Source organism: Sarcophilus harrisii, chromosome 1 (genome assembly GCF_902635505.1).
Source record: "Sarcophilus harrisii chromosome 1, mSarHar1.11, whole genome shotgun sequence".
In the NCBI taxonomy this organism is placed as follows: Eukaryota; Metazoa; Chordata; class Mammalia; order Dasyuromorphia; family Dasyuridae; genus Sarcophilus; species Sarcophilus harrisii.
Genome location: NC_045426.1, coordinates 549,845,024 through 549,856,175, shown reverse-complemented (window position 1 = coordinate 549,856,175; position 11,152 = coordinate 549,845,024). Strand labels below are relative to the sequence as shown.

The 11,152-nt window shown below is 36.0% G+C and overlaps 1 long non-coding RNA gene across 1 annotated transcript in view; it reads left to right on the top strand.

The window, feature by feature from the left end:
• The first annotated feature begins 741 nt into the window (after window positions 1-741).
• LOC116420641 overlaps window positions 742-11,152 on the top strand; it is an 81,688-nt gene continuing 71,277 nt past the window's right edge. Inside the window, exon 1 of the long non-coding RNA XR_004231019.1 lies at window positions 742-806. This is a non-coding gene — a long non-coding RNA (uncharacterized LOC116420641). The remainder of the gene's footprint in view (window positions 807-11,152) is intronic.

Genomic DNA, 11,152 nt, shown 5'->3' with positions numbered 1-11,152 from the left:
ACCGCAAATGCAGCCAGCTGTTAAAAGTTCAATCCTTTATTGTCTCCTTTCAAAATAACCAGGTTAGCTTTCTTAGAGGTCTATCTTCCTCCTTGGTTCCAAGAGCTCTTGCAGCTTGTCCTTTGCCTCTGCCAGCTTCTGCCTCCAGCTCTCTCTGAATCTCCAGTTCTCCTCAAGTGACTCCTTGCTACTCGTCCTTTTATATGCTCTTTTAGATGTGTGAACTCAAAGGTTGATTCCTCCTCCGAGAGTGGGATGAATCTCCCAGAGTTGTGAACTCTAATATGTGAGCTAGTGTGTGAACTCTCAAAGGTGTAAACTTAAGTACATAAGCATTGTTTCTATCGATTCCAGTGCGTTAACACTTTGTAAGGATTCTAACAAGTTCCATCACAAATAATTCTGGAATTCAGATCATCAATGTAGTTCTACCTTTACAATGGAATTTGCAGAAAGAATGGATCAGAAAAAAGACCCCATATACTCCTAAATATTTATAGTAGCACTTTTTCATAACAAAGAATTGGAAACAAAATAAATGCCCATTGATTGAGGAATGGCTAAATAAATTATAGTATGTGGGTGTACGATATGTAGATTGTACAGTTATGTAATGGAATCTATGTACATATGGAATGGAATACTATTGTGCTGTCAGAAATGATGACTGTGATGAAAACAAAGAAACATGAAGAAATCTATATGAGTGGAAGGTGAGGGAAGCAAGCAGATTCAGGAAAACAAGAAACACAATGATGACAACCACATAAATTAAAAAAGCACAATGACATACTAAAACATCAAAAGTAAGTGTAACAAAATTATAACGATAAAATGAAATTCACATGAAGAGATATGAGCAATGCCTCCAATGTACCTTTTCATGGAGACAGGAAGATGACAATTGTTAGAAAAAATATATGTTTATGGATTTTTTCAATGTGAAGAAAAGTTGAGCAGACTTTTTTCCCCTCCAAAAAACATTATTTTGTCATGAGATGGTAGAAAGAGAGGAATTTGTGAGTTACTATGGAGATGTAAAAATTGTGAAAAGGTATCAATAAAAAAATATAAAAAAAGAAAAGAAGGTAAGAATGGATGAGGTTGATACTAGGAGGTTCTAAGATACTAAGATTGAATATATAAGCCTTGGTCTATTTTTTGTTTTTGTTTTTTGGATTTTTTTTTTTTTTTTTTGCTGAGGTAATTGGGGTTAAGTTACTTGCCCAGGGTCACACAGCTAGGAAGTGTTAAGTGTCTGAGGCCAAATTTGAATTCAGGTCCTCCTGACTTCAGGGCTGGTGCTCTATCCACTGTGCCATCTAGCTACCCCTTGTTTTATTTGTTTTTGTTTTCTTGTTTTAAGATTTGATCTATTTCTTAAATTGCTTTAGTAATCATTTCTTAAAATGCTATTCTTAAAAGCCATTTTTTTTATTACTTCTTCAGTTTCTTATTTGTGCTCTTCTTCAAACTTTTTCCTCTTTGTTTTTGGAGTATTTGACTAAATAATAATGATGAGGGTGTTAGATTATTGTGGGTACTTTATCATTTTTGTTAATTATTATTTATGTAATTATGTTTATTATTAGTTTTGATTTTTTTTCTTTATAATGTAAGCATCTTGTGAGCATGTTTTGTTTCATTAGTTGTCATTACATTCCTGATGTCTAGCACAGTACCTGTGGGTACTTAATAGGTGATTAATAAATATTTGTGAATTGATCCTTCAATCAAAAATCAGCTTTTAGAGGGACATTGATTCAGAACCTTCTTAGGGCCACTGCTGATATTACTGTCCAAGTAAATATTCTCCTTTTAATGAAAAAAACTCAATTCACTTTTTCTAGATTCTCCTCTCATTTTCTATACATAAATCTTTTCATTTCCACAAACCTGAAAATAATGGTACAACATTAAACAGTTGGTTTCTTCTGAGCATAACCTTCTTTTCTCTTCTCTTCTATGCATGATCTGGAGCACAAACAATAACTGAGGAGTTAACTTGGGTGGGGATAAATTCTACTGCCATGGAGACTATTCTTACTGAGGCAGAAAAGGCCAAGAAAGGTTCACTAATAGAGCTTTCACTCAGACACTAACAATATGTTTTCCAGCCCTCTGCTCATACCCCCCACCAATTCCTCCTTTACTCTGTCATCCACACATGGGACTCTGGAGATCTCCTCCCTGTTTACTGAAAGGAGACAATTCCCAGTGAGGGAAGAGCTTGGGCTGTTCCAACATTCAATTCCATTGGAACAGAGCTCTCTCTCACATGATGGCTTCTCAGCCTTCTAAGGGAGATCTAAAATGAGCTGGCCAGGCACATTCCAGGGCTGGATTTGGCTTGGGTACATTTATTTCAGAGTGAGGAGAGAAGTCCGCTGTCAGTGCTTAACAAATAATAAATAATTCTAGAAATGAAAAAAAAACTTAATTCCACTCCAGATCTTTGTCATATGTTTGTATACTGCCAGATTTCTAACATGCTCCATGAGGTATATAGAGGCCCCTCAGAGCGTGTTCTGAAGTTAAAATAAATACTAGTACTTCTGGACACTGCCAGGAGAGTCCTTCTGCCTTCCTTCACTCTGACCCATAGTCTATACCTCCTGATAGAATGGTATTAAGGCAATAGGTGGGTCTATGAAGGACAGAAAGAAAAAGGAGGCTCACTCCTTCAGCTATGGGGAATATTTAAAGATTCTAGCAAAATTTTCTGAACAACTCATTTACTAGATTTCAGACTCAGTTTACTCATGTGAAAAATGGGAATGATAGTTGCATTTACCTCATAGGGTAATGAGGATCAAAACAGGTATGATCAATACGGCACTGACTCCAGCTCATAAATTCTGTGATATAATAAATATTGCATGCCTAGCCTGGACCACAAGGTGTCTACAGCTTCTAGCCTTAAGGACATCCAACACCCATAAAGATTGTGTCTGCTTCATGGTCACAATGTTAGTAAGGGTCAGAGGTAGGGTTTGAGCCTAAATCTTCCTTGCTCTAAATTCAATCAATCAATCAATATTTATTAAATCTTTACAATATATCAAGCACTGTGGTAAATGCTAAGGATATAAAAAGAGGCAAAAGACAGTTCCTATCCTCAGGGGAGTCGCGATCTAATGGGCAAGGCAATTATGTACAAACAAACTTTATATGAGATAATAAGGAAATAAGAAAAGGAAGATACTAGAATTAAGAGGGGTTGGGGAGACTTCCAGCAAAAAAAAAAAAAAAAAAAAAAACGGGATTTTATTTATAACTTGAAGGCAATAGAGAGGTCAGTAATCAAAGCTGAGGAAGGAGAACATTCCTGGCATGTGAGACAACCAGAGAGAATAAGAAGAGCCAAAAAGGGGAACGTCTTTTTGGTAAACATCCAGAAGGCCAGTATCACTGGATTGAAGAGTACATATTGGGAGAAAGGTATAAGGAGACTGGAAAGATGGTAAGTTGTGAAGGGCTTTGAAGGTCAAAGAAAGAATTTAAATTTGATTTTAGAGGTAGTAGAGAGCCACTGGAGTTTATTGAATAGGGAGGTGATATGATAGGTTTGTGGTTTAGGAAAATCCCTTTAGTGGCTTAATGGAAGGCAGCTTGCAGGAGGAAGAAAATTTCTGTAAGAGTCCAGATGTGAAAGTATGAGATGATGGGGGCTTGTACAGAGTTTCACTGTGTAGAAATAAACTTTTGGGTGAAACTTTAATTTCAGGGAGAAATGCTCAAAGGAACAACAGTGAGCTACGTTCGAGGAACAACCTTCTAAAAAAGCTTTAAGAGAAAGACAGGATAAGAGAATGAAATAGAAAAAATACAGTTAAAGGAAATAGAGTCACTCAAATTAAGATACTGGGAAAAAAAAGTCTACTCAGAGATTTAAAAGGATTTAGCTAAGTAGCACCCTCAATTCTCCACATCATCACTCTAATAGTTTGAACTAGAATACAGAAATCAAGGGCAGGGAAAAAAAGAGAGGGGGGGGAGGGGGAGAGAGAGAGAGAAAGAGAGAGAGAGTTGGGGAGGGAGAGAGAAGAGGGGAAGGGGAGAGGAAAGGAGAGAGGAAGATGGAGGGGGAGGAGGAGGGAGAGAGGAAGGGGAGGGGGGAAGGGGAGGGAGAGATGAAGGGGGAAGAGGAGGGAGAGAAGAAGAGGGAGAGGGGGAGAGGGAGAGGAATGGAGAAGGGGAAGGAAAGAGGGAGAAAAGAGGGAAGGGGAGAGGAGGAGAGGGAGAGAGAGAACACTCACACTACGTCTGGGTGGCAGAAGGGAGGGGTGACAAAAAAAAACAAACAAAACAGGAAAGTAGGTTCTACAGACTCCAGCTCTTTAAACTGTGGCTTAAGACCCCGTATAGGTTCTTATAAGTAAATGAGGAGATCACATAATTGTGAATTATTAGCAGTAAATTTTGATTTGTATATTTTTTTATATACCTATATACCCAGAATTCCATAAAAATTTCTCTGGCACAAAGGGATGACAAGTGGAAAAAATATTTAAGAAACCCTACTTATGTATTATAAAGGGCAATGGCAAGAGGAAGCACCTAGAAACCATCATAGGCTTAAAAGAGTTAGCCAAAGATCAGAGAATTTTAGTGAGCAGGAACCTTACTGTTAATCTAATATAGCTCAATCCTTATAAGAAAAAAACTCAAGGTAACAAACTTAGTTGCTTGAAAACCTCCACTGATGGATAAGGCTCTACCTCTCAAGGCAGTTCATTCTATTTTAGATCACTTTTAATTGTTAGGAAAATTTTTCTTGGGTCAGATCTAAATCTTCTTCTTCTTCACACCTTATACACATCACTCCTAATTCCACCTTCTGTTATCAGACTAAGTCTAACCTCTCTCTTAATGAACATATAAAAATACATGACAGTAGCTTTCATATCCCCTCTAAGGCATCAGTTCAGTGGCCTAAGTATCCCCAATACTACAAATGGCATGGATTCAAGGTTCTTCACCTATCTGGTCATCCTCCTCGATCACTATCTGGTTTATGAAAGTGTGTTCTAAATTGTGGTTCTCAAAATACTAAAACATATCCCTCTAACTAAAAACCATTACATTGAATTCCCAATCCCTATATTTATGCCCACCTGCATTTTTGATTTCCTTCACAAGCTAATTGTACAATATTTCAGAGTCTGATTCTTTTTATACAGCAAAATAATGTTTTGGTCATGTATACTTATTGTGTACCTAATTTATATTTTAATGTATTTAACATCTACTGGTCATCCTGCCATCTAGGGGAGGGGGTGGGGGGTAAGAGGTGAAAAATTGGAACAAGAGGTTTGGCAATTGTTAACGCTGTAAAGTTATCCATGCATATAACCTGTAAATAAAAGGCTATTAAATAAAAAAAAATAAAATAAAATAAATAAATAAAAAAATATATCTCTTTGCCTCATGGCACAGAAGCAGTATCTACTAGGGCAGAATATTATAAAAATAGTCACATGAGGTCACTGTATCAGATAGTTTGGGTTGCTTTTTTTTTTTTTTCTTCTTCACTTGGGAATGTTCCATTAACTCATCTATGTGATTTCAGATCTGACCTAAAACACTAGCTGTGTACATTAACACAGAGTTTAGATAGTCAGGCAGGCAATAAACATTTATTAAGTACTACCATGTAGGGATAGTGGAAATACAAATACCACCAAAAAGAGAGATAGATAGTTCCTGCTCTTGAGGAATTTACATTTTGATGGGGAAGCAACATATAATGAGGATATGCAAAATTGGGGGCATAAGTCTCCATTGGGCCATAATAATAAAGTTCAGAGAGTCAGAAGCACAGTCAAGATGGGAATGAAGTCCCTGGAAGAAACTCACAATGAGAAAAGGGGCCAGGATAAAAAGAATGCTGAATAATGGTAGCAAAGTCTGATAGGTCAAAAGTGTTGCATTGTTTAACACAGCATTTGGTATGTATTGGTTGATTAATAAATGATTGTTGACTTGATCAATCATCAAGCAGGCTGTTGTAATTGTAATATAAAGTGTAATCAATATATATAATACATATTATATGTTATGTATGTACATATAATGTATAATATAATTATATATAATGGAATAAATAATATAAATGTGGTGCTATATCCCCAAAATCACTACATAGTTCATGCTTTTTGACCTTGTGATACCACTAGACATATGCTTCAAAGGGATCAAAAATAGGGGAAAGGACTAATATGTACATATATTTATATATACATATGTTTTATAACATTACATATATTAGCAAAAATTGATAGAGTGCTTATTAATTGTAGTACAACTAAACACATTAATATAATATAATGGAATGGAATATTATTGTGCCATAACAAATAACAAAATGAAGTATCAGAGGAAACTGGGGAGACCAGTATGAACAGAAAAAGAGTGAAGTGAACAGAACTAGGAGAAAAATTTATACACTGATGACATTTTTTTTTTAAATGTGAAAGACTTTAGAACTCTGATCCATATAATGGCAAACCATCATTCCGAAGGACTGAAGGAAGTATGCTACCCACCGGAATGTTGAAGAAATAATAAATTTAATATGTAAAGTAATGTATTCTAGCACTTAGCCTATTGACAAACATATAGTCCAGGTGTCCTCAAACTTTTTAAATAGGGGGCCAGTTCACTGTCTCTCAGATTGTTGGAGAGCGGACTATAGTAAAAACAAAAACTTTGTTTTGTGGGTCTTTAAATAAAGAAACTTCATAGCCCTGGGTGAGGAGGATAATCATCCTCAGCTGCCGAGTCTAGCTAGAGGGCCATAGTTTGCAGACCCCTTAATAAGGCATTTAATAAATGTTGATTGATTTAGAATGAGATATGTATTTGGGGATGTGGCAAATATGCTAATTTTTGGTGACTGAATATTTGTTATGCGATTTCTATTTTTTCCTTCACTTTTTTTCTTTTCTGTTTTATTTCTATGTTTATTTCATTTCTATTTGTTTGTTTTGGCTGACTATGCATACTTAGAGCAGCTAGGTGGCAAAGTGAATAAAGGGCTGGGCCAGGAGTCAAGAGGACTAATCTTTATTAGTTCAGATGTGCCCTCACACATTTACTAGCTGTGTACATGTCCCTGTTTATGTATGTATATATGTATACATATATATTAGATAGTGCAGTGGATCGAGCATTGGACTTGGATAAGGAAAACTCATCTTTCTGAATCTGAATGTAGCCTTATTCACTTACTAACAGTGTGACTCTAGGCTACTTAAGTCAGTTTGCTTCAGTTTCTTCATCTGTCAAATGGGATAGAGAAGAAAATGGCAAACCACTTCAGAAAACCCCAAATGAAGTCATGAAGAGTGGGACTCAATTGAGCAACAAAATGCATATTTGTTTTGAGACATCTATTTTTATGCCTTTTGTTCTTGTTCCATTAGAGTGGAAAAAAACATAAAATGAATTCTCACTAAGTGGAAAAAGAATAAAAATGAAATTACTCTGCTGTAAAGACAATGACAAAAGATCAATAAAACAAAATGGCACTTAGATCTGAATACAATACTCAAGATATGGTCTGACTAGAACATAGTATTTCTGACTATTTCTGGAAATTATAAGCTTCTAGTTTGACTTCTCATCTTATAAATAAGGAATCTAAGGCTTAAAGAGGTGATATAGTTGGTCAAGGTTACTCTGGCAAAAGTAATAAGGTAGAAGTAGTGGTTTTAGTATTTTAACCAGATTTCTGACACCTAATCCTTCCATTGTACTGCTGTGAATTGACCAAAGCTTCTGTTAAGTCAAGAGAGTAATGTAAGTAAGTAATGAAATGTAAGTAAAATAAAGTGATTTACCTCACTTGTATATAGTGTGTATTTCCAAGGTCATTAGATAAGGCTGAGGAAAGTATGCCTCTGGAGAAAAAAGGAGAGACACATTTCAACTCAAGGACATTGAAATTGAAGGAACTCCCTTCATCCCCACTTCTCTATCCATTGTGCCCTAGTAATGATAACATCCTCTACATAAGTTCTTTCTTTTTGACCTCATTATGGGATAGAGGTAACTTTGCCTTCTCCAAAATGGGCAGGTTTGGTTCAGACCTGCCAGCAGTTAATTAGTCAATCTGTCAGTGAATAAGTCTTTGTTAAGCACTTACTTTGCACTAAGAATTATGCTAAGTACTGAGTATATAAAAAGAAAAATTGCTCTAAAAGAGCACACCTTCTAATGGGAAAGACAACATGAAAATTACTAGGTACCTGTCAACTATATACATTGTACTTTAAAGGTAATCTCAGAAGGAAGGCATTAACAGTTGGGGGGACAGGGTGGACCAAAAAAGTATTTCTGTCATTTGTATACTTGTTTAGCAAAATATTTAAGAGTTAAAAGTTTAGAACCAGAGCTGACTTCAGAAACCTTCTAGTCCAACCCTCTCCTTTTGCAAAAGAGGAGTAAAGTGATGTTGAAGGATTTAAGTGACTTTCTCAAGTTCTCACAAATGATCAGCAGCAAGGACAGGATTTTTATTCATTGTGGAGCCAATAATCTTTCTTATATACCATGATGATGTTGTGGTTCAGTTGCTTCTGTTGTGTCAGAATCTTTTAATCCCATTGAGGTTTTCTTGGCAAATACACTAACATGGTTTTGACATTTCCTTCCCCCATTCATTTCACAGATGAGGAAACTGAGGCAAATAATTAAGTGATTTGTCCAGGGTCACAAAGGTAAGCATCGGAGGTCAGATATGAACTCACATAGATGACCCTTCCTGACTCTTGGCCCAACACTTTATCCCAGTTGCCATTGTACCTTAGATTGATTATAGGGTAATTAATCTTTTAGCCCCAGCAATTTGGACCACTTCATTTTTTTGCCTTTTGTATCTAGCATATTTTGTATCAGCATCTAGGGAAGTAGAGAAGAAAGTCATTGTAAAAGTTAAGCAAGAAAAATCTCAGTAGCAACACACTTGAGAATAATCATCTGATTGGGGAATCTTCTTCAGGTGGAACTCTGTTTCTTCTGCCTTCCCTCCCCAGCCTTCTCTCCTACCACATAATCTCAGAGAAGGAAATCATAGGATGCCATAGTGGCAGGTTTGCTGGGTTTGACTATACTTTCCAAATCTATCAACTCAGATGAAATGTTGTTCAAGGTGGTTGACAAAAACTATCTTTCTTTCTTTATTCCTCTTCCTTGCTCCATTTTATGTCTACTTTATTTTCCCTGTCTGAAAAAGACAATGGTGTGTGTGTGTGTGTGTGTGTGTGTGTGTGTGCTTTTTGTTGCAAAGTAGTATCTTGGAATAAAACTGCTTCTGCGTTTGGGAAATATTCAGTGAAAATCTTTGATTGAAATAAACTAAATATTTCTATGACATTTACAATTAAACTTTCGTATCTGTTAAGACAAAAACAATACTCATGGCCCCGGCATTACTGGAAACCTGTGAAATGAACCCTCTTTTTGGGTCAGTGTTTACTACAACCCTGATTGTTTCAGAACGAAAACCTTAGGAAAGGAAATAAAAAGCATTTCACCATCCCCACCAACACTGCAATAACAGGAAACAAAAGTCCTATTTCTGTAGTTTGCCAGATAAGAAATGAATGGTAGATTATTTTTGAAAGCATGCTGCAAATACTATACTGTTTAAGGAATATCAGTTGTTCTTCAATTCATGGTCATAGATGGTTGGCTGAAAAATGTAGCTTCTATTTCTAGTAGGGAGAGCCATATACATTTGTCATTGTTCTAGAAAATGGGAAGTAATGACAGGTTGGAAAGGTGATGTTAACTCAGTATCTATTCCATCTTTGGCTCTTTGGTGTAGTCTTTCAGTCCCACCATGAGAGGAGTTCTGTAGGGAACTCTGACATTAAATGGTTGCTGAGGTTTTGACTTAGACTCAGAAGATGTGATTCTAGTAAATGGATGGTGAGGAATCTTTCTTTAGAAGGATACTCTCACAAAATGCTGCTTATGTACTCAGTATCCAACCCATGTGTTATAATAGGCTTGGGATGAGAAAACATCCCTTCTGCCATACTTTCCTGTGCATTTTTCCTTTTGTGTAGGAATTTTGATTATGATGCATGCTAATTGAGCATTAATTTTTTTCCTGAGGATCCCAGAATATTGCACAGGCACAATAGGCCCTCAGTTTATGCTGCTGGTGCAAAACAGACATTCATATCCACATGGAAATGAAATCAGCCAATAAACAGCTGATATTGTTCCAATAGCCTCAAAAGCCCATCCCTAAACACATATATTTTTGTTGTAGTGCTTGAGTTGTTTCAGTCATGTACAAATCTTTGTTGAACTCATTCAGGGTTTTCTTGGCAAAGGCAAGGTCAAAGGCAAAGTCAAATCCAGGATCATACAGCTAATAAGTGTCTAAAGCCAGATTTGAACTCACAAAGATGAGATGACTCCAGGCCCAGTGCCCTATCCACTGAGGCACCTGCATATACTCCTGAAATGTGTACCTCATAGATTAAATGGGAGCCTCTTTCAAAACTGCCAGAAGGCTATTGACGTAGTATGTTCCAGGAAATATTTGCTTAGCACATATTTTATAAGTCCTGTACTTACTTGTTGCATACTTTATAATATCCAAATGACCTATTACAAAGAACTTCCTAGAACTTTTCACGTCATTTGTAATGGCAAATATTATCTGCTAAGGCGTGTGCATGATTTATTGTAAAAAAAAACAAAAAAACCTTCAATAGCTTTGACAAAAGATTTGAAATCAGACACTAGAAAGTCAAGTGGTCCCTCAGTTGACAATTATATATTTAAACTCAGATACTCTAAAACTATCTATAAGTATACTTTGACAAAAATGGGGTCTATATATGAACGTTTTTTGACTGAATGCATCCTTAGTGCCTAAGTTTGGGGTTTCTAGGGTGATATAAGTCAAAAGGACAATTAACTTTGGACTTCTTTACTGACACACAATTGATGCCATCAATTATTTAATTTTTTTTCTGAGATTTATTAACATGTATTTTTTTCTAGGTAGAAAATGTCCTTGAAAATTTTTAATGACGAGTATGGGATTAACATTTATTGTTAACATTTATTGTATATAAAGTCTTTAGAAGTGAGTTAGAGTCATTAAAGTGAGAATAGCAAAGCCCTG